The sequence below is a fragment of the Neovison vison genome, chromosome 2, assembly GCF_020171115.1.
Source record: "Neovison vison isolate M4711 chromosome 2, ASM_NN_V1, whole genome shotgun sequence".
Taxonomy (NCBI): Eukaryota; Metazoa; Chordata; class Mammalia; order Carnivora; family Mustelidae; genus Neogale; species Neogale vison.
This window is the reverse complement of record NC_058092.1, coordinates 69,971,205-69,996,396: the sequence shown is the minus strand read 5'-3', so window position 1 is coordinate 69,996,396 and position 25,192 is coordinate 69,971,205.

Genomic DNA, 25,192 nt, shown 5'->3' with positions numbered 1-25,192 from the left:
CAACAGAAAAGAAAAAAAAAAAAAAGAATCTTCAGAGATTAAGAACAGGCAAATTAGAAGCGATGAATAGGTTCCTTGTCATTCCTGTTGAAAAGTAATCCTGTGTGGTCTCAGTGCTATGGATGGTAACTAACCTCTTGCTTATAAGCTGAAGAGTATAACTGAGGTCTAGAGGAGCTGCCATCTTAATGGGACATAAAGAAATAAGGGTGAGGGAATGTAGAGCTTCTGGGATGCCTTTTATGGCTCCAAGAAATATGCATGAGTAAATAAATTTACTTCTCCAGTCACTAGACTCAAAACGAAAGCAAGATAAAAAAGATAAAAGATAGTTACAGTTACCCCAAGATTCTCTCACAGGAATCATGGACCCCTGGGGGTCCTGAGGAACAGACTACTGGTTGAGAAAAATCTCAGGTTCACTCTTTCATTTAGGACATCTGAGAGGACTTGGTGGAATCTGAAAGGGTTAGAGACACCTCATACATCAGACCCTTGAATCACTTCCTATTGTCCTACACCCACACCTGGCTTGATGACCAGGCTTAATGGGAAGGTATATGTCAGTAGTGTTGAAATTCCATTTAAGTTTAAAATAGTGACTAAAGCGATGGAACAAAAAGGAGCTGGGAATAGGCCAACTCAAAAAATTGCTGTTGCAATGGTCCTATTAATTTATTTAACAAATACTTATGGAGTACTCCCTCTGTGCCAGAATCTATCCTAAAGCATTGGGTAAAGGAGCAGTGAAAAAAACGAAAACTTTTACCCACATGTATCTTTTATTCTATTTGGAAATAGTAATGCTGATTCTTGGGTGGCTTTGATGTTTGATTATAATAAGCAGCCAAATAAGTTTCTGCTTAATAATTTGTGTGGCTAGAGGGACTTCAAAGCTTTTATGGCAACCTGTGTCATCTGCATGCCATTGTACACATACAGTGAGATGAACTCTGCTCTGATTGGTGCATGAAATTGACCTGATCAGGGACACCTGGGTAATGCCGTCTGTTGGTCATCCAACTCCTGGTTTCAACTCAGGTCCATGATCTTGGAGTTGTGGAGTTGTGACATTTGGTTCCAGGATCAACGCAGAGTCTGCTTGAGATCCTCTCTCCCTCTCCCTCTGTCTATCCCCATGCCCCTCTCTCAAATAAATACGTAAGTCTTAAAAAATTTTTTTAAATAAATTGGCGAGATCAATCAGCAGACAGTTTGGTCTACACTACAGCAACGTCACTGTGTGACTCCTATCAGTGGAAAGAAAATTATCCATTTTTTTCAGAATTTGTCATACACAGGCTCTAATTTAAAATAGCAAGTTGTAAAAGTCAAATGACAATTGTATTTTGGTTTGCATTTAACTTAAAATGAGTGTAATGAAACCTCTAAATTTCCCTATTTTCCTGACTATTTAGTACATAACTGGAATAGAAAAATTTGGTAACTTAGAGAACCACCACATAACCCTCAAGATTATTGCCTATTCTATTTGGAAACAGCAAGTGGAAATTATTGGAAGTCCCCCATCTACTAATTTCTCTTCAAAGAAGCATTGTTGTAATATTTTGGAATGAGTTTTTGTGTTCATTAAGGATTGGTCAGAGATCATTGTGTTTTTGTTAAATTACATGGTTTGACAAGTTCAAAAAAATGGGGGAATCATAGGCAATGATGATTAACTAATAAATAATGAATAAATCATGGAATGGCTTTCTATTTATACTATTTATTCAGCAAACTTTCATTGACAGCCTCCTGCATTCCAGGCTCTTGCCTTTATAGACCTCAGAGCCTAGACTAGAATTAAAAAATAATCACATACATATAAATACACTTACACATTATATTAAAATATAATTTTAAAATATATAAAAGGCATAAGAAGCAATTACATATTATATCATTTTTTAAATATAAAAGGCATAAAAATTATTTAAAAGGCATAAGAAGTGGCATTTATTAGGATAAAGAAGCCCAGAAAAGTGGCAGATTTGAGGAGGTCATAAGTTCCGTTTTCAATACATAGAGGATAAAATGCCCATGGGACTTCCAACAGAGAGAGAGAGAGAGAGAGATGACATCAAAATTTGCAGATATACATCACAAGCTGTGGGTTTGTTTGTTTTTCCAGGTAAGATTAATACATCACAGTAACTGGAACACGATCATGAATCTAATAAAAGGATCTTTAAAACATTGTAGAAACAGTTGTTGGAGGTGTGTTACCTGGGGGCTGGAAGTAGCAGACAATAAACAAGAGATGGCCATAGCTCTGTTGGACACATTCCAATTTGGCAAAAGGCAGTACAACAGGATTGTTTCTTCAAAGTTGTTTTGGTTCCACCCATTAACATAGTGTGTTTGGCAAACAGAACACACTGACACTCTTCCAGCGAGAAACACAAAGATAAATAGCAAAGGCTCTTCATTTGACACTGGTACATTACCACCTCTCTGCTTTCCTACCAAGAAAGTATGACCCCAAGATGATAGCTTCCTCTCAGAGAAAAGAATTGGAGGTCTTGGCACCAAAGGATCAACTTCTGAATGCTGGGGGGGCTAGCACGTCATCCTAGCAAAGTTGCAATGAGCTCTCGAATTCAAGTAAAGGGGTCCAAACAGAGAATGAAGGCTGAGCCGTGAAAAGCAAAACACTTGGGCAGAAAGGCGAAAACCAGAACTTTCTGAATTTCTACCAATTTGGTGGAAAGCCAACTTCTAAAATAGTAGCTCTTCAGTAAGCAGGTTTTGTACTAGCTCTCTAGTAGAAAGCTTAAAAGATCATTTACTAATCTGAATTTCTATGAGGAGAAACACAGCTACATTTGCGGGCAAGGGCTTCCTAGACCATGAAAGATCTTAAAGGTAACCTGCTCTCACTTTCAACTGTGATGAGCTACTGAAAACTGACTCGAAACCTTCGTGCTGGTGTTGTGAGAGATGTTTGACAGCCCTGGAGTTCAAAGACTGATGTGCTTTCTTCCACTGGCTATACATATTGGAGCGAAGTAAAAATCTTGAAAGTGAAATATTCTGAGAGTAGGATCATTCGCCTGATAGCTTACTTTGACTTCTTGAGAAGGAAAGGGGGGGGTGGGGAGAAAGAAAGAGATTCAATCTTTACTGTTCCTGCTGACCTTGGAGACAATGATACTATTTTGAGTATAATTTAATTTCAAACAGTTAAATTCACTTAAAAATAAGAAGGGGGGGGAGAAAGGAAAGCAGAAGGGAGGAAAGGAAGGAGAGAGGGAAAAAGAGAAGTCTTCAAGAAAACTATTAAAGTTTCCAAACTGAAGGGACCTTAGAAGTGATCTGCCCCAGTTTGATCACCAGTTTGGTAATCCCTTCTCCCCCAGTACTATTCATATATCTTCCTCTTTATCCATCACAGTGAAAAGGAACCCAGGCCCTTTTATTGTTAGATACATCTAATATATGATTCAGTTTTCTCCTTATGTTGAATTTAAATCTGCCTTCTAATAACTTTTACTCACTTGTCTTCATTCTCCCCCCAGCCTTACCAAGAGAGGTCTACTTCCCTTTTCTCATGAAACTCCTTCAGTACCTAAAGCCCTATATCCTCAGACTCTCAGAACCCCGATCCATGAAGGTACCCATCCTAGCAGAAGCAGAGGCGGCAGAAGCAGACCATTCCTCAGAGGGAATGCAGCTTTGGGAGTAGCTATGACATCATCCTGATTAGAGAAAATGCTGTAGCTGGACCCCTGTGCTGTAGAGCATTTGTTAAACATTAAACAGGGAGGCCCATCTCCACAGGGAAACTAGAAACAACTGCAAATGGGGTCAGACTTGCCCAAGGGAGCCTGAGGCAGAAGTATTCTGACATGCACAGGAAAGATTGATGTCTCCGACGTACTTTGTAAGGCAGTATCGTACATTTGCAGTTTGGTTCAGCGACACTGGAATAGTTTGATTCTAGTGAAGCTGAAGCAGAAAGTCTGCATGCCAAGGCATTGTTCTGTCCTGCTCAGAGAGATGGGGGACTAAAGAATTCTTGAAGAAGCCTGGAAGATGGTGAGCACAGTGGAGCATCGAGCTAAGGGCAGCTCAGAGATAGCTCCCAAGATGGTGGACAAGCCCTGCTGTAGGGACAGCAACCCTGGGGATCTTAGTGAACTCGGGGTTCATTCACAAGAAGGGGACCCGTGCTGAAGATAATATTTTCCTTACCAAAAAGGACAAATTTTGTTTTCCTCCAAAATTTCAGTGACAGGTTTTCAGCTGAAGTTGAAGTTGCGACATAGAGAACAGAGCACAGAGAGCAAGGTTTAAGGTGTGGCAACTAACAGATGAACGTCATTATTTTGATTCTATGATTAGAAAAATTACCCATTTATAGACCCACTGGATAAAGGGGAGGGAGCAAAATACTTAAGAAATTAACCCCAGATTAAAAAAAAAAAAAATACAGCCACAGATATAGTCATATAGAACGAAACAAACACACATGGATTGCAATATGTCAAGGGTCAAGTTATGTTTAATGGAAATAAATCACCAAATGGTAGGTTCTCTGACTGTTAAGATAGATCCTGATGGACATGTACATAACCCTAGTGTGAGAAAGGGATAGGAACTGTGTGGGTCCAAACATCAGATAATAACCTCAATAATGTTGGTACAGCACCCACAGAAGGAAAAGCTGATGGTATTTTCTATAGCTGTATGATTATAAATGAAATGTTATTAAAATTAGGGTAGAGAATTTTTCAAGTAAAGCCAAACATGAAAAAAAAAATTTTGCATTAATAATACTCTTTTTTTTTTTTTTTTTCAGATTTTATTTCACAGAGAAAGAGAGGGAGAGAGGACAAGCCGGGAGAGTGGCAAGCAGAGGGAGAGGGAGGAGCAGCTCCCTTCAGAGCAGGGGGAACCCGATGTGGAACTCAATGTGGGACTCAATCCCAAGACCCCGGGATCATGAACTGAGCCAAAGGCAGTTACTTAACAAAATGAGCCACTCTGGTGCCCCCATCATACTCCTCTTGGTGGTTTTTATATTACTAAGTTGGGCAACATTTTTCTCAGAAATTAGGTCTTTTTGATTGGTTTCTCAACTCAGAAACAAACTCCTTGGTGATGCTCCTACCTTTTGAAACAAGCCCCTGATAACCTTGTTTATATTTGTCTCCAATAGTAATTATATTTTCCATCCAAATTAAGCAGAAAGAATTCTAGTTCAGTCTGGGCTTGTGTTCTGAATGGGGTGAGAGAAACTCGGGCATCTGCCATGTGGCCCGAGAAGCAGAGGAAAAGCCTTCAGAGGAAGGAATCTGTGAGGAGGATGCAAAAAGAGGCAAATAAGAGGTACACAGAATCCTTTCTAGTTTATGGTTTTAATTTTACTTTAGAGTTCCAATTTTTTCCCAGACGAAGGGCCCATACATGCCGTCTGGTATTTTTCATGACCAATGTCTATATTCTTTTAATAAATCTCTCTCTCTCTCTTTTTAATCTAATCTGGATATTTTTTGTTGTTGTTATGGATAACTAGAGTCCTCCATACTATAGAATACAGCTGTGCTCCTACTTTTGAGCAAGATTTTCCACAGAACCAACTTCAGATGTAAAATTATGGTTTCTTACCAGGACTTGCTGGAGTTAGTCTGAACAGCCTTGCATAACCCTGTGGTGGTTGGGGGGGATGGCACCCTTCAGAGAGGCCTTCTGGCAGAATCAAGCATGTCGATTCAGTTCACTTTAGCAAACACTCTTACTTGAAGCACCTCTTAAGTGATTGGCTGGGACACCTATCTCGGTGCTGGGGCTCCCCTGTTGAATAAGATGCAGTCCTGACTTACAAGGAGAGACTGTAAGTTTATGGTGGAGCCTAAAGAGAAAATTTCAGTGCAGTGTGGTGACTCCTAAAATAGGAGTAAACCTGGATGTTATGAGAGAACAGAGCAGAGACATCTATGCCCTTTAGAGATCTAGAAATTGTTTCCAGGAGAAATGAGACATAAGAAGTATCTGAAAGATAAGTAGAAGGTAAACCAGACTGAAAGTTAGGGTACAGTGAACAGATTTCTAGGCCCCAAGTAAAATGTATTCTGAGGCTTATAGGCAAGAGTTAGCATGGTTTTCATGATCGTACGTTTTCATGATGGCTGAAGGAAATTCAGAGCAGAAGCGTTCAGAAATAAAGCTAAAAGGATAGCAAGGTCCTTCTCCAATGTGAGGACCTGGATTTAATGCTAAAGACCATGGGATATCTTTGAAGAATTTCAAGCGGGGTGTTATATGATATGTTATATATCAGTAGTGTGTTTTATGAAGCTCACACTCTCCTAAATGGGTTGGAGGATGGCAAGTCTGCCTTCAAAGAGACCTGGAGAACTAAACTGGTTTACTAATCCGTGCCGAACATGAAGATACCCCAGGATTAGTAGAGTAAGCAAGAGGACTGAGAAAATGAAAAAGCACGGTGAGTTTATATCTAGAGCAATCGGCCAGGAAGAGGATGAAAACATTTGAGATAAAGGGTCCCGTCACTTTGGTGATGGTTTGGATTTCGAAAACCAAAGGCTTCGATACCAACCGAAGCCTTTGATACCGATCATGACCACATCAGAATATTTCAGAGTTGTTTTCCATTCCAGAAGAAAACCTAGTGTCGGTAATTTTTATAGTTATCTGAGCCTCAAGGAGCCCCAAGACTGGATCGAAAACTTTACTTAACCACTTTACTGCCACAGAAGTTACAAAGCCTGAGGCCGGCCATAAAGATGTTAATTTAATGAATATTCATAATCAATAAATATTCATTAAACAACATTTCCGTTCCAGGCATGCTGTTGCTCCTGGCAGGTCCCGCCTGCATGGCAGAGTGCACTTGTTAAATGAGTGTTGCTCTTCGCGGAAACACCTTATGGGATTTCATGAAAGAAGCTGCATTCATCTACAATACATACAGATGTGTAGAGACAAGTTTGAACAAATTCTGTACAAAAGAAAAAAAAAAGCTTTTCCTCTTTAGTACAATGCTTGTGTTTCACACGTCAAATGTGTGGCCAAATATGTGAAACTCTATGGGGGAAAACCAAGTAGACTTCAAAGGGTTTTTCTTTCTGTCTCTATATGCTAGGTACGTGCAAAGGCAGTGGTCCCTAACCAGTTCTCTGACTGACTGATAGAAGCCAGTTTTTAAATGCAAATGGAGAGTTGTGAGCATAAATGTTCAAAAAAGATATTTTTTTCATTGTATGATAGCTTCGGAGAAAGCCATCCACTTAATGTTTGAAGAAATAGCTATGCCATTCTAAACATTCCGATTGGAGGATGTATGTTGTATTAAGATAAATTAATTTTCTAATTATTCACTATTCACAAGAGTTTCTCATTAAGAACCCAGAAGAAACCTTCTTCATCCACCACCCGAACAATCTTCACATGTTCTCACGCACAGATAATAACTCACAAAACCTGCAAATTGGCAGTAAACAGATAAATACCACCATACAATGTCACTTGCTTCTAAACTTCCTGCTTGATAGTACTGTGTAAGAACAACAACACAAAAAATATTCAACAACTTTTTTACATTTTTAAGATACCATAAGCCCCTTGCTTTCTGTGGATTCCATAGATGGCCTCAGGGAACTAATTCTGTTCTGTTGTGTTCTAAAAGTCTGATGAGCTTCCAGTTAGCAGAGAGTAATATTATCCTCCTTTCTGAGACCTCAGATTTTTCCTCTGAGCCGGCACATCCACAGGCATGAGCCTAACTGGTACGGAGATGAGCAGATGAAAAAAACTCTAGGTGTTCCGCCATCATGCTGCCAATTCAATGAAAAGGAATTTTCGCCTGGCAAAGAGCATCTTTAGTCCTGGACTTTAGGCCTTTTGCAAGAGCAAGCCAAATACAGGAGTCTCATAGAAACTTAAATTCAGAGAGTTTTGTTTGTTGTGGCGGCGGTTGTTGTTGTCATCGTTGCTTTTCATTATTGTTTAGGTCCTTTCGTGAAACTCCCTTCCACCTACTCTTTGCCACCTTCATTCCAAGAAAAATGAGAATCTGCCTGTAGGGGTCGGTTTCTCGAACTCTCACAATTTCACCTTCTATTTATTCTTTTTTCTTCAAATCTTAGAACTTTGATTAATTCTTGCCTATTTCAGGTGAAGTATGAAGGTTCATGATTCAGTAGAGACAGCATCGGCTGCCATTTAGCTCGACAGTCTTGGGTTAGAAAACGGGAGAGGGGAAAGGGATCGGTAGGAAGGGCTTATCCTTCAAGCCTACAGATGGAGCAAGAAGTCCCAGCTGGGACACACTCTCAAAGGAAAAAACGATATCCTTATATTTTTGTGTCTTTGCATTCTGAGTGAGCCTTCTGTTAATAGTCCTCATGTCACATTATTTTCCTTTGAAAAAGGATAATGTAGAAACCACAGGGCTCTCATAACCGAAGTAACTGCCTGTCAAATTCAGGTCACTAATTAGCCAAGATGCAACAAGCACTCTCACTATTGGGCACTTGTTATTTCTACAAAGGAAGCTCTAATGGTCATCCTATTACCTAAGCAATTTTAATTGCATCTTGTGGCATACCATTAGTTTTATTAGTGGGTTGCTTAAGCTTGCTCATGAATAACAATTATAAAATACAATAAATTTTTAAATACAAATTACAAGGAAAGTGAACTCAAATACTTTTCTTGGAGATGAATTTTAACCCAGCTTTGTCTATAAATTTAATTTTCTTCAGTTAAAGAATTGAAAGTTATAGTGGAAAACGACTGTCTAATTTGGCTCCATGTGACACTATATTTTACAAAATTATATTTTAAGGGAAATATAATGACTTAAAAACTATGTATTACTCATAGTATCTTTGCTATAATGATGACTTTGTCTAATTACAAAGGTTCTTTGATCTTAGATCTTGATGATCTGTGTATCTTAGCAATACACATGTTATTTCTTGCTCCTGTTCCCAGAAAGATAACATTTCAGAGGACATTTTTTTTTAAAAGGTGAGTTAAAAAAAAAAAGTAAATAAAGCTAGGAATATCCATCCCCTCTCATAGGACAACTTCCTTATTATTAAAACTGCATCCCAAGTAACAAAGGTCTTTTGTTTGGAATGCCACATGAATATTGTCTTCTGGAGCAATGGAACAAGGTGGTAAGGATGAAGGAATTGTGTTTTTACATCCAAATCCTGTGTTGCTTCCCTCAAATCTTACCCAATTTGAAATGGTAGCAGAGAATTAAATATGATAATATTTTTGTTATGGTAAAAGGTTTTTCTGTTGATTAGAATTCTAATATTTTTCAAATGTGATTCTAAAGTCCTCTAACCAAAAACTTCTCTCAAGTTTACTGTTCTCCTGTATTTTTTTTTCTTGAATAAATCACAGATATTCTTGCCACCTTGATTTGGCTCCAGATGTATCTCTCCCCACTCTTGGCTCTCCATTTGCCTAAGCCCAGGAGCTACAAACCCAAAAGTGTGAAATGGCAGCTGGTAAGCCACTAAGGTGTCAATACGTCTGGGGAACTGTGCTCACAACTCTAAACAAAACCAAGCGTAACAACAATGATGGCAACAAATCTTACAAACAACACGTTTTTAGCTTATTTTATCTGATAAGGATCCAGCCTGTGGTACCCCTAGTCTAAATCCTACAGCTCACAGCTTCTTAACTCTTGAGACAGCACAGTGGATGGAGCCAAAGAATTGAAGCAAAGCTCATAAATAGCAAGATGGCTTCGGCTCTCCTGATTTTGATATATGTGGCTTGGAGAACCAAAGACATTAAAAAAAAAAAAAAGAAAAAGAAAGTGATGTCAGAGCTTATATCCTGAGGGACATTGTCTCTTAGTTTCTCAACATCTTTCAGTGGATCCTATCCTGTGGTCAGGATTTTTGCTGGGCTTGTTTGGAAACATCACCTTCAAAACCAAATAACTTTTAATTGCTATCATTATCAGGTTACTGATACAACATATGACAGCTATCAGCCTATCATGTCTATCATATATTTAATGGGAAGCCTTATCAGCCACAAAGGAGCCTTAATTAATGAGGTATTCTCCATTGTAAAGTAATACACAAACATTGAGATCACATTTACATGAGATAAGCAGAATGAGTCATAGTACAATTATGTACCGGTTATGTGAATGAGAAACTGAGACTAGAGTTAAAAATGATTCATTCAAGGACACAAATAATCAAGGACAGAACTCAGAAGGGAACTTGGATTTTCCTGCCTTCTGTGCTGGTTCTCAAAAAACTCTGCCATTACCACCAACCAGGGGCAGCAATAGCATTCAAAGGCCCTTTGGAAATAGAGATGTTTTGCATACAGATTTAAAATTCACAGAAATGGAATTTTAAAAGCAGCTGCAGGACGTAGTAGAGATAGCTGACTCTGCTGACCGTAAACTGATAATCTGGTCGGTGTTCTAATCTCCATTCTCTATGTTCCCCTAACTAAACGAACAGTGGAATCCACAGCCCCGTCAAGCCTGACAATTTGCTTCTTTACACAGATATATTTTGGAAAGATGAAGTATGTATGTCAGTTTGCAAAACAGCATGATTCTGTTAGCCTTTGCTCGCTTTATCCTGAGCCAAAAAGTATAGATCTGATAGCATCTGTTTCTACTACCCATGCTATCACAATCATCAAAAAAGTTCTGAAAGCTTTCACATGCCTGTTCCTTACCAGGAAAACCACTTTTTTTCCATGCATTCATTCCATTTCCCTTACTTGTGTCTGACTCACATGTACAACTGGGAGATAACTTAGGAGGAGGAAGTCAAGGCAAAAAGATCAAGGGTTAAGGATTGTATTAAGTTCTATAATTATTGGAAAAAAATGTCAACTCTTTTGAAAAGAAAGTTATACAGAATGGTCTTTAAAAAGAACTAGAGAAAGAAAAAGAAACAATCATCCTTCGATTCTGTGAAAATTACATTGAAATATATTGGACCAGACATTAGAAATTTAACTTCATTGGAAAATTTCTGGAGACAGATCAAAATGTTTTAAAATGCAGAGTAATAAAAAAGGGAAGAAAAAAAATGTGTTTATGACATCAGTTTCCTGGTGGAAAATGGACATAGAGGACTCAGGATTTCTAAAAGCAAAAGCACACAGTGGCTTTCTTTCCTTGATGTTGCTTTTGTTTTATTTTCCTTTAAGCAAATTCAAGAGTAATTTTCCAATAAAGAATGGGAAAATGTGAATTTATTTAGAGAAAAGAAAAATTTGTCTAATATAGTCAAATAACTGTGCTTAATCTTCTACCTCATGTAGCTCAACATATGTGGCAAGAACATAGAAAGTCAAAAAGGGCATTAAGAGAAGGAAAAAATGCTTTTTTTGGTTTTGTTGCATACAACCTTGAAGACTCTGTCGGTATTCTTAACTAATTAGCAATGTTGAAGTATACATAGGAATATTCTGAGCAGGATTATTATGGGAAGTGTGTTGCAAAGCTTGTTAATAGGAAAATAATCACAGAGGTATAAAGATAACATGTTTGATTTATGTTTTGGAAATAAATATATAGAAATGAACACAAATGGATATAGTTTCAACAATTGGGTATTTCTTTTACAAATATTAATAAATCTATATAAAATAAAGACCATCTTAAACCTTAAAAGGAGTTTAGAATACCATGAATATCTTCCTGTTCACAAGTTTAGAAATCACTTTCACTCTCCATAATAAACCAATGGTCAAAATATTCCTGTATATCATGTAACATGGACAATGGGTTAAGGTCAGTGTATTTCTCAAGGTTATACACAACAAGCACTTGCGTCTCACTCTCACTATACACTGGGATTAGATTTAGTCATACATATTCAGATCTGATTCTTCTACCCTTACAAATCTTTCACTTAAAACTTTTAGTGCCATATTTTTAATATTGGAGAATAGCCTGATCTAATATACATGATTTTGCTTTATATTTATTATTCACAGCTCTTTCTCTTTCCATCTGAAACTTAGTAATAAAAATCTAGTTATATGAGCCAATAACTTTGTGTCATTAAGCCATCTGTCTAGCCTTGTATGTTTTGACTCAATAACACAATCAATGACTTCCCAGAAAATTAACAGAGGTTTTCACAAAGGATGGAAGGAAACTTGTGCTTAATTATAGTCTTTGGAGAAGTTAACATACATTAACCTCCCAAATGATACACATTCCTAATGCTAAATTCTTACAAACTGTACATACATCTATCATTATCCTAGATGTATGGTCATAAATCCTAAATATTTACCCAAATATTTTAATGCAGTATCAAACTAAAGAATAAGCATGCAGAAAATGTTTCTGGGTAAACTATTTAATGTATATATGCATGCATGGCATTTGGCACATTTTGTTGCAGTTTTTAGCATATTTGTTAAAATTTAATAAAATAAATGTGATTCATAAATGTGCCAGCTTATCAAGTCACTATTTACTAAAACTGCTCCTTTAGATAAAAATAAATCCCATCATAGAGTAACCTACGCATAAATGGAATGCTGTGTTTGGATACATGTGTCTTTTTGTGCCCAGCCCCCTAAAGATAACCTCCAAAGTTAAACTAATGGAATTGGAAGGGAAAAGGCCACATTGCCCTATCTGGTTCAGGTGCTCACAGAAGTCAGACTGGCTCTGACGATGCATTTGCACTAATTCATTATGAACCCAGATCATTTACGGGCACTAAAGTCTAAATACGCAAGCTAATCTACTCTTTTTTTTTTTCTTCTTCTTCTTTTTTTTTTTCCTCCAATTTATTTATTTTCAGAAAAACAGTATTCATTATTTTTTCACCACACCCAGTGCTCCATGCAAGCCGAGCCCTCTATAATACCCACCACCTGGTACCCCAACCTCCCACCCCCCCCGCCACTTCAAACCCCTCAGATTGTTTTTCAGAGTCCATAGTCTCTCATGGTTCACCTCCCCTTCCAATTTACCCAAAAGCACATACCCTCCCCAATGTCCATAACCCTACCCCCCCTTCTCCCAAACCCCCTCCCCCCAGCAACCCACAGTTTGTTTCGTGAGATTAAGAGTCACTTATGGTTTGTCTCCCTCCCTATCTCATCTTGTTTCATGGATTCTAGTTAATGTTTTAAGAGAAATGTTGGTTGTGTATGCTTACAAAGTAATGGAGAAACAGTCATTTAAATAATTCATACTAAAAGAACATATTCTTCTGAAAAAAGTGGCTGCTATGAAGTAAATTTATTTCATAGGCTACTTAAATTATTAAAATAATTATTTCAGCTCATTTCATAAGTACAGAAGAAAGGGAAAAGTGGCTTCAGGATGTGACCAAAACAAAATTTTTGTATATCTGTGAGTCATTTAATTATTTCTGAAAAATTAACATTGTGGAAATAAATTCAGTTATAATTATTTAACTAATTTTTTAAGTATTTATAAGTTGCTTAGACAGGTATTTACGAAGTAAATTTTTACTGCTTTTTTCCAAAGCATGGAATTTTAGAAACAAACAAACAAACTTGGACCAGAATTATATCCTTCTGAAAAAAGAAGGATATAACTTCTTTTTTTTTAACCAAAAAAAGGACATTGGAATTTCTAGTACTTAGTTTTGATCCAAATTGAATTATTTTATCTGTGTGATTGTGAAAAACTGTACTAAATTTTCTGGTCTTATTTCAGTGAGCAAGACTATTATAAGGAATAGTCTAATATGCAAATATTTGGAATATATAAGGAATAGGAATAATTTAGGTGGCAAGAATAGTACAGTAGGAACTAAAAAAGTGATAATTATTTAAAATAGTACAGTAGTTTAAAATAGTACAGTAGGAACTAAAAAAGTGATAATTATTTAAAAATTACTTTTCACTTTTTAAATATAATTTATATAATATTTAGTGTAGTTTAGGTTTCAACTAAGATTTTAAATACAAAATCAAAATAATGTAATTAGTGGAATGTTCGAGTCACACAGATATATGAACAGACAATAATTTCAAATACATGGAGTGCTATCCTTGTATTTCACATTATTTTCAACTACAAAGTTTTGGGGTTTTGTTTTTTGGGTTTTTTTAGGGTTTCATTTATTAATTGTGAGAGAGAGAAAGAGAGCACAAGCAGGGGAACAGCAGGAAGAGCAGGCAGAGGGAGAAGCAGGGTCCCAACAAGCAAGAAGCCCGACACAGGACTCGATCCCAGAACCCTGGGATCATGACCTGAGCTGAAGGCAGCTGCTTAACCAACTGAGCCGTCTTTCAGCTACAAAGTTTTTAATTGTCTTCCTGTAGTCACAGGGTGCTTATACTCTGTGGGCATGACATAGTGAATCTCAACTTTCTCAATTCCTCACTTCCTTATGTCTGCATTTGTAATAAAGTGATGTTAATAGAGTTTACAATTGCAATTTATAGACGGTACCCTATCCAAGCAGATGTTCCACTGTTAGAGATATGAGTTCCACTTTTACTGTGTGATCTCAGACCTGGAGTCCCTTGAACTCTTCTAGGGAGGCAATAAAGGGAATCCTTGGGTACTATTTTGTTGACTTGGTTGGCCTCATTTCTAATTCATGTCAGAAATTTTACTGTTTGAGGGATAGCAATAAATATTTTTGACAAAAATCCAAGACCACCTAACAATTTTACTAAGAGTTAGCATGAACCTGTTATCATGATCTCTATAGTTCTTATATTAATCATGTAGAGAATTAAAGGAAACACTATTAGAATCACAAGGGGGTATGTGGAATAGAACGAGGGATGTTTTATCTGATTGGAGTACCATTCATAAGTACTCAGTTTCACCATTTCATTGCGATTTTGCAAGATTTTACTCTTAAAAATATCAGAACTTTTAAATTAAGGAATTATTATGAAAATGTTAGATGAATGAAAAAGTTCCTTTTTTTTTTTTTTCTTTTCAAATAGTTTTACCAGCCTGTCTAGCAAGGAACTCAATATAGCACAAAGGTAAAGAGCTTGTGCCTTGGGGCCAGGGTGATGTGAGTGGGAAACCCGGATCAGCCACTTGGGGAAATTATTTAACTTTTGAACCTCAGTTTCACCACCTAGAACATGGCATAATAATAGCACCAATTTCGTTTAATCATTTGAAGATTAAACTAGATAATGACTAAAGTACTAGCATTGTGGTTGGCATATAGGAAACAACAAACATTAGTGATTGTCATTATTAATATAATTTTCCACTACTCACTATAATTACAATTCATTTGGCCAAAATAAAATTTTATAGGCAACACATTTCTATTATACCTTCTCAGGTAAAGATATACCTTATCAGTGGGACTTGATGACAATTGTTGCAGAATGAGGATTAAGCGGGAAGATATGACTGCATGTCTACAGTCTGTATTGAAGAATGAAAACACGTACGTACAACAGCACATTATGGCTCAGTGAGATGTCACTGCTGCGACAGGCTATGAACTTCTCAGTGTAAACACAAATAGATGTGATCTAGCAGAACTTCCAGATCGTAATTTTTTTTCTCATTAAAAGACTTAGTTGTCTGCTTCCCCTAACACATGGTGAAATATACATTGTCTACATTCCCTTTATCAGTGAAAATTTAAGGAAACCATAAGGTCCATGCAAAATTGAGTTGTTCTAAAGCAAAACAGTAAAAAGGGGCTAACTAACACATACTCATTATTTTTCTTTAAACTTTATTGCAATGACTGACTTTGAAATGGCTCAAGGAAGTGAATGTCTTTCTGTGTGTCTAGTACAATGATGTAGTAGTCTCAAAGATAGCATGCAATGTGGCAGTTGCTATAGTAACAAGATGTTTTTCATTGAACAACAGTAAAAAAATGGCATATAAATAACATATGTACAGTATATTGTCTTTGAGTGAATGACCTTTGCCCTTAGACCATAAGAACATGTTTTCTTCCTTTCTGAAATTCTTGTCTATTTTTGATGTGCATATGTATCTAATAGACTGGTGATCAAACTGCCCTCTTTGAAGCTATACAGGGTACAGATCTGTGCTGAGGAAATAAAAGGTGGCTCAATCTTGTGCATGTGGTTAAAAAGAGTTGATGGGTTGGAAATTAAAGCACTCGAATTAGGCACTGTGCAGAACACATTTCACACTTTACAAGTCAACGTTGCAATTCAAATTTATAGTGGGATTATATTTTTTTATCATTTGTTAGGAGGACTACTATATAGCAATTAATTTTCTACACACACACACAGACACACACACACACACAGACACACACGCACACACACCCTCCACAGTATAGCTGTAGGCAGAGAAGTAAAAAATCTCTAGCGTTCGGAGAGTTAGTACTCCTGAAGAGACAGAGGCACTGCATTTGAAGTACCAAGACTGCTGGCCTAGGTTTATCCCTCTCCTGCTCTCTGGCCTTGAGGGCAGGTCATTTAGGAATTGTCTTATCTGTTGAGATAGAGAGCAGGCTAACCTATCACAAAGAATAAGCAACCATTTCAAAGTAGCAAAGGCAGAGAAGCCTGCTCTGCAAATGCAAATCATTGTTCTTATCAAGTAATATGTAAAGAAATACTTAGTAGAGTCAAATTTTAGAAATAGTCGGCCTTGCTTGGCTTTAAAATGACGATTCAACTACTTTCTTATTTCATGGTCAACTAGTCAATGTTATGCAGCTAGTAACTGCTGACCTTAAGATTATAACATACAAATGTGCTAGTTTCATAAATGTAAACTGACTTCAATATTTGATAGTATGGCAGATATTCTGAATGCTTCTAACAGAAATAATAATTGGGGATTAAAAATTGTATGTTTGTGTACATATATTTGTATAAAATCTATTTACACATATAATACAGAATACATATGAATTACATATAATGCATGCACCTATGTGTGATGCACTTATGTGCATAGATACATAGAGAGAGAGAGAGGGCTCATATATTATACATCTAGATATTTTATATTTAAGTCTTCTAGAGTTCCTAGGTCCAATTCCAACATGGGAGGGGATCCGCCTCACACAACACTGAGCAATTCTCAGGCACCAAAAGGGTGTCACTTCAATTTTGACACTGTCTACTCAGAGATAGCATCAGATTCCACAGGTTAAGGGTTCAGTCCTACAAGACAACCCCCTACCCCTTACTTAGAATGCCAATGACAAGCCTCAGGCTGTTACCTGTGCTTCTGATTAATGAGCTAGGTTAAAGTTTCCAATGACCTCCTCCTTAAGTTTGATTAATTTGCTAGGGCAGCTCACAGAACTCAGCATTTACCAGCTTATTAAAGGGTATGATAAACATACAAATCGTAGCCAGAAAAAGAGATACACAGGGCGAGGTCCTAAGCAAAGAAGTTTCTATCTTCATGGAGCTGGAAGCCAGATTCCTTGGCAGATAGAAATGTTCTGGGTCCCCAAGCGTGGAAGCTCCCTGAAGGAAGGCCAAAAAGCTGTCTTTGAGTTCTTATGGAGGCTGTATTACTTAGTCATGGTTAACTAAGTCACTGGCCATTGGCTGATTCAACCTCCAGCCCGTCTCCCACCCTCAGACGTCAGGGGTTGGGACAGGAAGTTTCAAGCCTTAATCACAGGGTTGGTCCCACCCTGGGCAATCAGTCCCCACCTTTGGGTGGGGTCCAAAAATCACCTTCATTAATAATAAGATACCCGTTGCGCCTTTATTGCTTTAAAGTTTTTCCAGATGAAGATCAAATATAGCCGAAAAATACATTTTGGTCATCTGAATGATCAAATATGTATTTCTTATAAATCTTTCTATTGCAGTAAGATATAGGTATATAATAGACATCTGTATATAGATACACATGTGTACACACGCAGGCATATATTTCATTATCAGCTTGGCAGACAAAAATTCAAAGATGCTAAGAACAATATAAAAGCAGGACATTTGGGAAGGTACTTGGTTGGCCCTTGAGTTTCTGCCCAACTTTAGAAAACCTGTGACTTTGTGCTGCTGGAGAACAAGGAAGAACAGGAAATAAATTGTAGGCTGGAATGTCTAATAAGATACCTATTGCATAGGTAGGATCTGTGAACCACTACATAGTTAGCATATAAGTGAATGAGAAATAAAGTCAAGCTTCAAAGTATGAGTATGCAATAAAAGACTGTAAAGAATGATAACATGGATTTGAAAATGATCCAAGGACTTGTAGAAATAAGAAAATCAGTAATAATACTATGATTTTTATTCATCCCTTGATTGGAGGTCTGCAAAGCACAATAAGAAAGAAATAAAATAAATACATATTATAAAGAAAGAAAAAAATACTGGTAGTTACTGAATGATGATATGACAGTCAATGTAGAAACTGCAGAAGAATCTATATGTCAGTTACTAGAATTAATAAGAGGATTAGCAAGATGGCTGAATACAAAATCAATAAATAAATATATTAAATTGTATTCAACAGCAACAATATGTTAGACAATATATTTCAAATATAAAATATTGCATTTAACATCAAACTGTTAGAGTGCATAGAAAGAAATCCAGCCAAAAAATGCAAGCTTTTGATGTCAATAGGTACTGGGTCTTATCAAAATACATTTAAAAAAATCTAATTAAGTTGAAATATAGCCAATGGTTATGATTGAAAGACTCAATGCCATAAAAAAATATACTTTCTTTAAGTTCAATGATATTCTAACCAAACTCCAACATAAAATTTTACAGAATTTAAAGAGCTGAATCTAAAATTTGAATGGAAGATTGAAAGACCAAAATAGTTTAGATAATTCTGAGAGAGAAGATCAAAATAGATAGAATGAAGATAGAAAGAAAAAATACAAATATTAATATCTAATATAAAGCTAAGATATTAAGACAGTGTAGTGACAAAGTACTAAACAAATATTCAAATGGAACAGAACAGAGATACCAGAATAGACGTGTGCATACATGGGAATTTCATTTATGACAATATAGACATTATAGGTGACAGTGGGAAGAATATTTTTTAAACTTATTTTAAAATAATTCATCCTAAGATAATTGGCTACCCATAAAAAAGTGAAGTTGAATCCATAATTCATACATGCACAAAAATCAGTTCTATATAGATTAAAAACTTGTCATTAGCCAACTATATAAATGTTAAAAGACAAGTAGAGGAAACATTTATTATACATATAGTGCACAGAGAATTAATATCCACAAGTCATTAAAAAAAAGACAAACAACTCAGTAGAAAATTGGGCAAAAGTAGGAACAGACATTTTACAAAAGGGAAAACCCAACAGGTTCTTAATCATACGAAAATATGCTCCACTTGGTTATCAAGCAAGAAAGTGTGAGGGAAAAACTGATATGGACAATGCTGATATTGGCTAGAATGTGAGTTGACTGGAATTCTCACGTATCCAGGAGATGTGTGTAATTGTACGACCCTTTGGAAATAATATTCTGGCACCACCTACTGAAGTTGGACATTTGTACATTCTCATCATCAGTATGTACTTTGTGATATGCCATAAAGAAAATCTTGTATGAATCCATGGAAACTTTTTTTCTAAGTTTATGGAAGCTTTGTTTAATATAACAAAATTTTAGAATAGTTAAAATGCTGAGCAAGCATAAAATAAAGATATGCATCTGAAATATCATAACATTGGATATTATATATTAGTACAAAATTAAATTTCAGCTGTATACATCTATGTAGATTACAGAAAAAATTATGAACCAATTGGAATACGTTTCTGTTTGTATCCATTTTAACCTAGACAGAACTAAACCCTATATTACTTAGTGTTTAATACAAATGTAAAAAAAAAAAAGTAAAAACAAGAGGATGCTTGAAATGATATTCAGAAAAAAGAGTAAACTTGTTTAGTAAATAGGAGTTAGATTGAGGGATTCTAAATGACCAGTTATGCTCTGTTTCTTTGGCTATGTGATAGCTAAAAGGAAATTTTATTTTATTATTCTTTTAACTAATAGACACACGTTTTATATGCTGTCATATGTATATTTCATAATAGAGAATAATAAGATGTCATCCAAATTTAGTTTACTCCTATATTAATTTAACACATAGTCATTGAATGCCTTTAATCTGTCATTTTATTGATGTTAAATTGAATAGACAATTCTGATTTTTCAAAAAGTTCAATTATCTAGTATAGCTATGGACAAGCACAGAAATTACATTATAGTATTATCACATGTTCCATGATAAACCTGTGCATAGAGAAAAGACAGTTAAACTGGTCTGGAGTTTTGAACTTTCATAGAAGACTTTTTATAGATGTGACAGCTGAGCTGAGCATTGAAAAATGCATGGGAAGATTTTAACCAGGAGAACAGTCCCCAAAAATGCATTTCAGGAAGAGCTGAACGTATGTGAGGAAGCAAACTTCCTAGAGAAAACAGGCTTTTTAAAGAGCTTGATAAAAGCTCTGGTAATTTGTTGGCAATTACTGTCTGATTGCCTAAGTCCTTTGGAAGGAAAAAATTATTAGATTCTTGAGGGGCAAAACATGAGAAAGAAGAGTCTTAGAAGCTGTCGGAATCTAGCCTTTTTTTTAACCATGGTGGCATGGTATATTCCTGTTGACCCAACACTTAAACATCAAAAGCTTTATAATTCATTTTTTAGCTTGATGTTACACCAAGAGAGTGGGTCTGGAAAGTTGATTAGGCAAGAAACATGTTTTAAATTAAAACTGGTTAAACATCTTGAAAAGACAAAAGGATTTTAAAAATTATCTTCTACTGTCTTATCAGAGAAGTAGAGTTACTCAATAAAACACAGGAAATTATACATTAAAAGTAAAAACAAGGGATGCCTGGGTGGTTCAGTGGATTGAGCCACTGCCTTTGGCTCAGGTCATGATCTCAGGGTCCTGGGATCAAGCCCTGCATTAGGCTCTCCACTCAGCGGAGCCTGCTTCCCCCTGTCTCTCTGCCTGCCGCTCTGCCTACTTGTGATCTCTCTCTCTCTGTCAAATAAATAAAATCTTTAAAAAAATAAAATAAAATAAAAACAAAAAAAGTGTTGGAGGTTTCAGAGAAGGCCAACATAAATCAGAAATAGGTTTACAAGGAAGGCAAGAAGTTAAATTAAGAAATGTATTAGTCTTAACCTTAATATATCCAACTCAAAGCATGATGATTAAAATATTGACTATCTTAAAATGAAAGAGGGAGCTTACAAAAATTGGCAAAAGAACTGAGAAAAGTTTATCCTAGAGGAGAGACTCAGGAGTGAAGAAAATTGGTCTTCAGTCCATCAGTTTTGGATAATTACAGTGAAGTAAACTTTGGAGTAATATAAGGAAGAACCTTCTGACTATCAGGAGAGCCTAAATAAGGGGTACCTGGGTGAGGCAGTTGGTTGAGCAGCCGACTCTTGGTTTTGGCTCAGGTTGCAAACTCAGGGGTTGTGAGGTCAAGCCCCGTATCAAGGCTCCACATTCAGCACGGTCAGCTTCAGATTCTGAATCCCTCTGCCCCTCCCACCAGTGTTTTCTCTCTCTTAAATAAATAAATAAATAAATATTAAAAAAAACAAAACAAGAATAGCCTAAATAGGAAATGAGTTTTAGTTTTCTCTCTGTGGTGAGGTCTCTATGTTGATGTTAAATTGAATAGAAAATTCTGATTTTTCAAAAAGTTCAATATCTAGTATATCTAGTATAGCTATGGACAAGCACAGAAATTACATTATAGTATTATCCCATGTTCCATGATAAACCTGTGCATAGAGAAAAGACAGTTAAACTGGTCTGGAGTTTTGAACTTTCATAGAAGACTTTTTATAGATGTGACAGCTGAGCTGAGCATTGAAAAATGCATGGGAAGATTTTAACCAAGAGAACAGTCCCCAAAAATGCATTTCAGGAAGAGGACTGGACTATCTTTGTAGAAACTAGATAGCTGATATGCAGACGTGATACAGAGGTGCTATCAGATCCAGTGAGTATTATAGTCTCTTCTAAACAATGGACTTTATATTTTTGAGTATTGCTTTCATGTCTTATTTCCACATTTTTATAGTATCCATTTGTAACAGTGTTTCATGGCAGAGAATTTTAAATAATGACATTTCTGTAATGAATAAGGTTGTATATAGAATTTTATAGAAATAGAAATTATACACATGAATACAGGTTGTTTCTTAACTCACATGAAATTTATAATTTGAATAGTAAAGTGTGATAAGACATGAAACACCTTTTGAGATATTCTTAGTAATATATTGTCTCAAAACTAAATTGTATAAAAGCCATGGAATAATTTTAGTACTTGCCCAGGCCAGTAGTGGGAAAATGGTCCAGGTCACTGCTGCTTCTGAATTCCTAGACCTAGCAGTAACTTTCCCATGTGGTAAGAATGTTTTTATACAACATTCTTACCAACTGTTGCTCAGGATTCCAGAAAGTTACAGGAAAAATACCCTAAAAATACAGACTGTCTTTTCAATTTATTTGTGATATTGCAGAAAACACCAGGTTCACCCGCATCAGTTGATAGGAGCCTACAAATGATAGTTAGCATGTAAAAGGCCTTCACAACAACAAATTGCATTTAAAAAAAACCCAACACATTCTTCTGAGTCTTTAGATGACTTCAAATAGCTCAAAAAGGCAATGTCTGAAGAGTGTGCAAATTTAGTACATCACAGTAAAAAATCATGACCTAAAACTCCAACTACCCTAAAGCCAAGTATGTTTTTGCTTTCCTCTGCAGGAACCAAAAATCGTTCAAATCATTCATGTCTTGCATGAATTCAAGCTATAAGATGGAAAGAGTTATCCATGATTTCCAAGTCCAGATGGTCTATCTCCTACTTCTTCTCTGTCTTCAATTAAGCGGTGTTTGTTGATTTATGTTCTATCTGAAATTTTATGTAAATTTGTTTGACTAAAGGGTCTTCTAAAATTTCTCTTTGAAAACCATTGAATAAGATGATCTTTATGATCTCATACAGCTCTAAATTCCATTAGATCATAAACTATGCCTGCCTTTCACACCTCCCATTCCCATATCTCAGTACTGCCTAAAAGTACTTAAGAAATATTGCTGTATAGATGAATGAATAAATAAAAAGTGAATTAATATTATCCACAGTGCTATAGTTAAGTCCAATAAGGGATATTCAGAGCATTACCAAGAAGTATATTTTAAATGTTGTGTTATAAACACAAGTTCATTCATTTACCAGAAGTGCATTGAGCTCTCGCTGTGTGTAAGTGCTATTCTACAAGGGCAGAATACATCAGCAAATAAAGTACAAAAGGACAGACAACAAATGAGAGACAAAGAGATGCATAGCTTGGTAGAAGGTGATGGCCATTCTAAAAATTAATCGGTAAAATGTGGAACAATGTGTAAAGGGGCTCAAGAGGGCTCAGGCTTAGGAGGTACTAGGTCTGAGCTCAGAGGACTTCATTGAGAAAGTGACATATGATCAAGGATCTCCCATCCAAGTACTAACCAGGCCCGACTCTGCTTAGCTTCCGAGATCAGACGAGATCGGGCGTGTTCAGGGTGGTATGGCCGTAGACCATATGATCAAGGATCTGAAGAATATAACCAAACCAGCCAGGGAGAATACATGGCAGAAAAGAATTCCAGGCAGGAAAAATAGAGAAAAATAGAGAAAAAATGTCTCTAAGACAGGTGCACACATGAGACACAGAAGGAACAAGAGAGAGAACAATGCTTCTAGATTGGGGTGAGTAAGTACAGGATAGTAGAAGATATGATTCCCTTAGTCTGCTTATGCTACCACAACAGAAATGTGCCATGGCTTAAACAACAGACATGTATTTCTGACAGTTCTGAAAGCCAGAATCCCCAATCAAGGTCCAGCAGAGGTAGTTTCTGGTGAAAACCCTCTTCTTGACTTATAAATAGCCAGCTTCTCACTGTATGCTCACATGACCTTTCCTTGGTGAGTGCATGAGTAGAGAAAGAGAGATCTCTCTTTCTTCCTCTTCTTATAAAGCCTCCTTTCCCAGGACCCCACCCTTATGATCTCATTTTACCCTAACTACCACCTTAAATCCTATCTCCAAATACAGTCACCTGGGGGGTTAAGTTTTCAGTATCATGGTTGGGGCGGAGGGGAATCTCCATAGCAGAGATCAACAAAATAAAGTTTGGGGGCAGATCATGTCATATAGGGCCATATAGACCACAATAAAGACGTGGACTGATTATCTGTGGAATGCAAGGGAGTTTTATAAATCTGTGTCTGTGAAACCATAGAATTTTTCTTCCCATTATTTTTGCCTTTTTACTTGAGGGCTGAAATGGCAAGAGACAAAAGCTAAGAAGATATTCAAACTTGAGTCTCAAATGTCAACTTTGAATACTGGTTTTGAATATAATTGGAATAATTTGCCTGAACTTATTAATTGAATTCTATATCACAAACCTTGGAATTAAAGTCCTTTAATTTAACATGCAAATCTATGCATAAACATGCAAAACAGTATTCATAAAGCAACTGAAACATATCTTCAGGCTTTACTATAGGGGTCAAATAATGGAGGTGGCAAGGAACACAAATTCTTTCAGGAAAGTTTTTGTGTGACCTCGTGTGTCAAAACATACAGTGGATGTACACTGGTCAGCTGACCATTTAAGCCAAAAATGAGGTGAGACACTGTTCAATTTAATTACATAAATTCCTACTGCATGCTTACAATGTATACTAATGGTCTAATAGGTAATGTACAAAGATGCCTAATTGCTACCACGGATCAAATATTGAGCACATATATGCCAGGAATTTTTGGCAGGGCATCCTGCCATTTAACTAGAAAGTATCCTGTCCACTAAAAGCATCTAATTCAATTTTGTTCAATGTCATTAAGAAAAAAAATTAATCTAAGATATAGGAAGTAGTTACTGTTACATCTCAGAATTATTACCAAAGCTGAGTTAATTGTAAAAACTTTATAAGCATTATTTTAAATCCTATAACAATAATAATAATACTAATAATATCATCATCATCAACAGTAACTCACAATGTCTTATTCCAAAACCATAGCTTTCTTTATGTGACAGAGTAATGGGACCTCCCTGCCAGTGCCCCCACCCCCACCACACACACACACACACACACACACACACACACAGCAAAACTATAAGGAGAAAAGGAAGAAATTACATTCATTTGTATAACTGTCCAAGCAGGACCTAAGAGATCAAC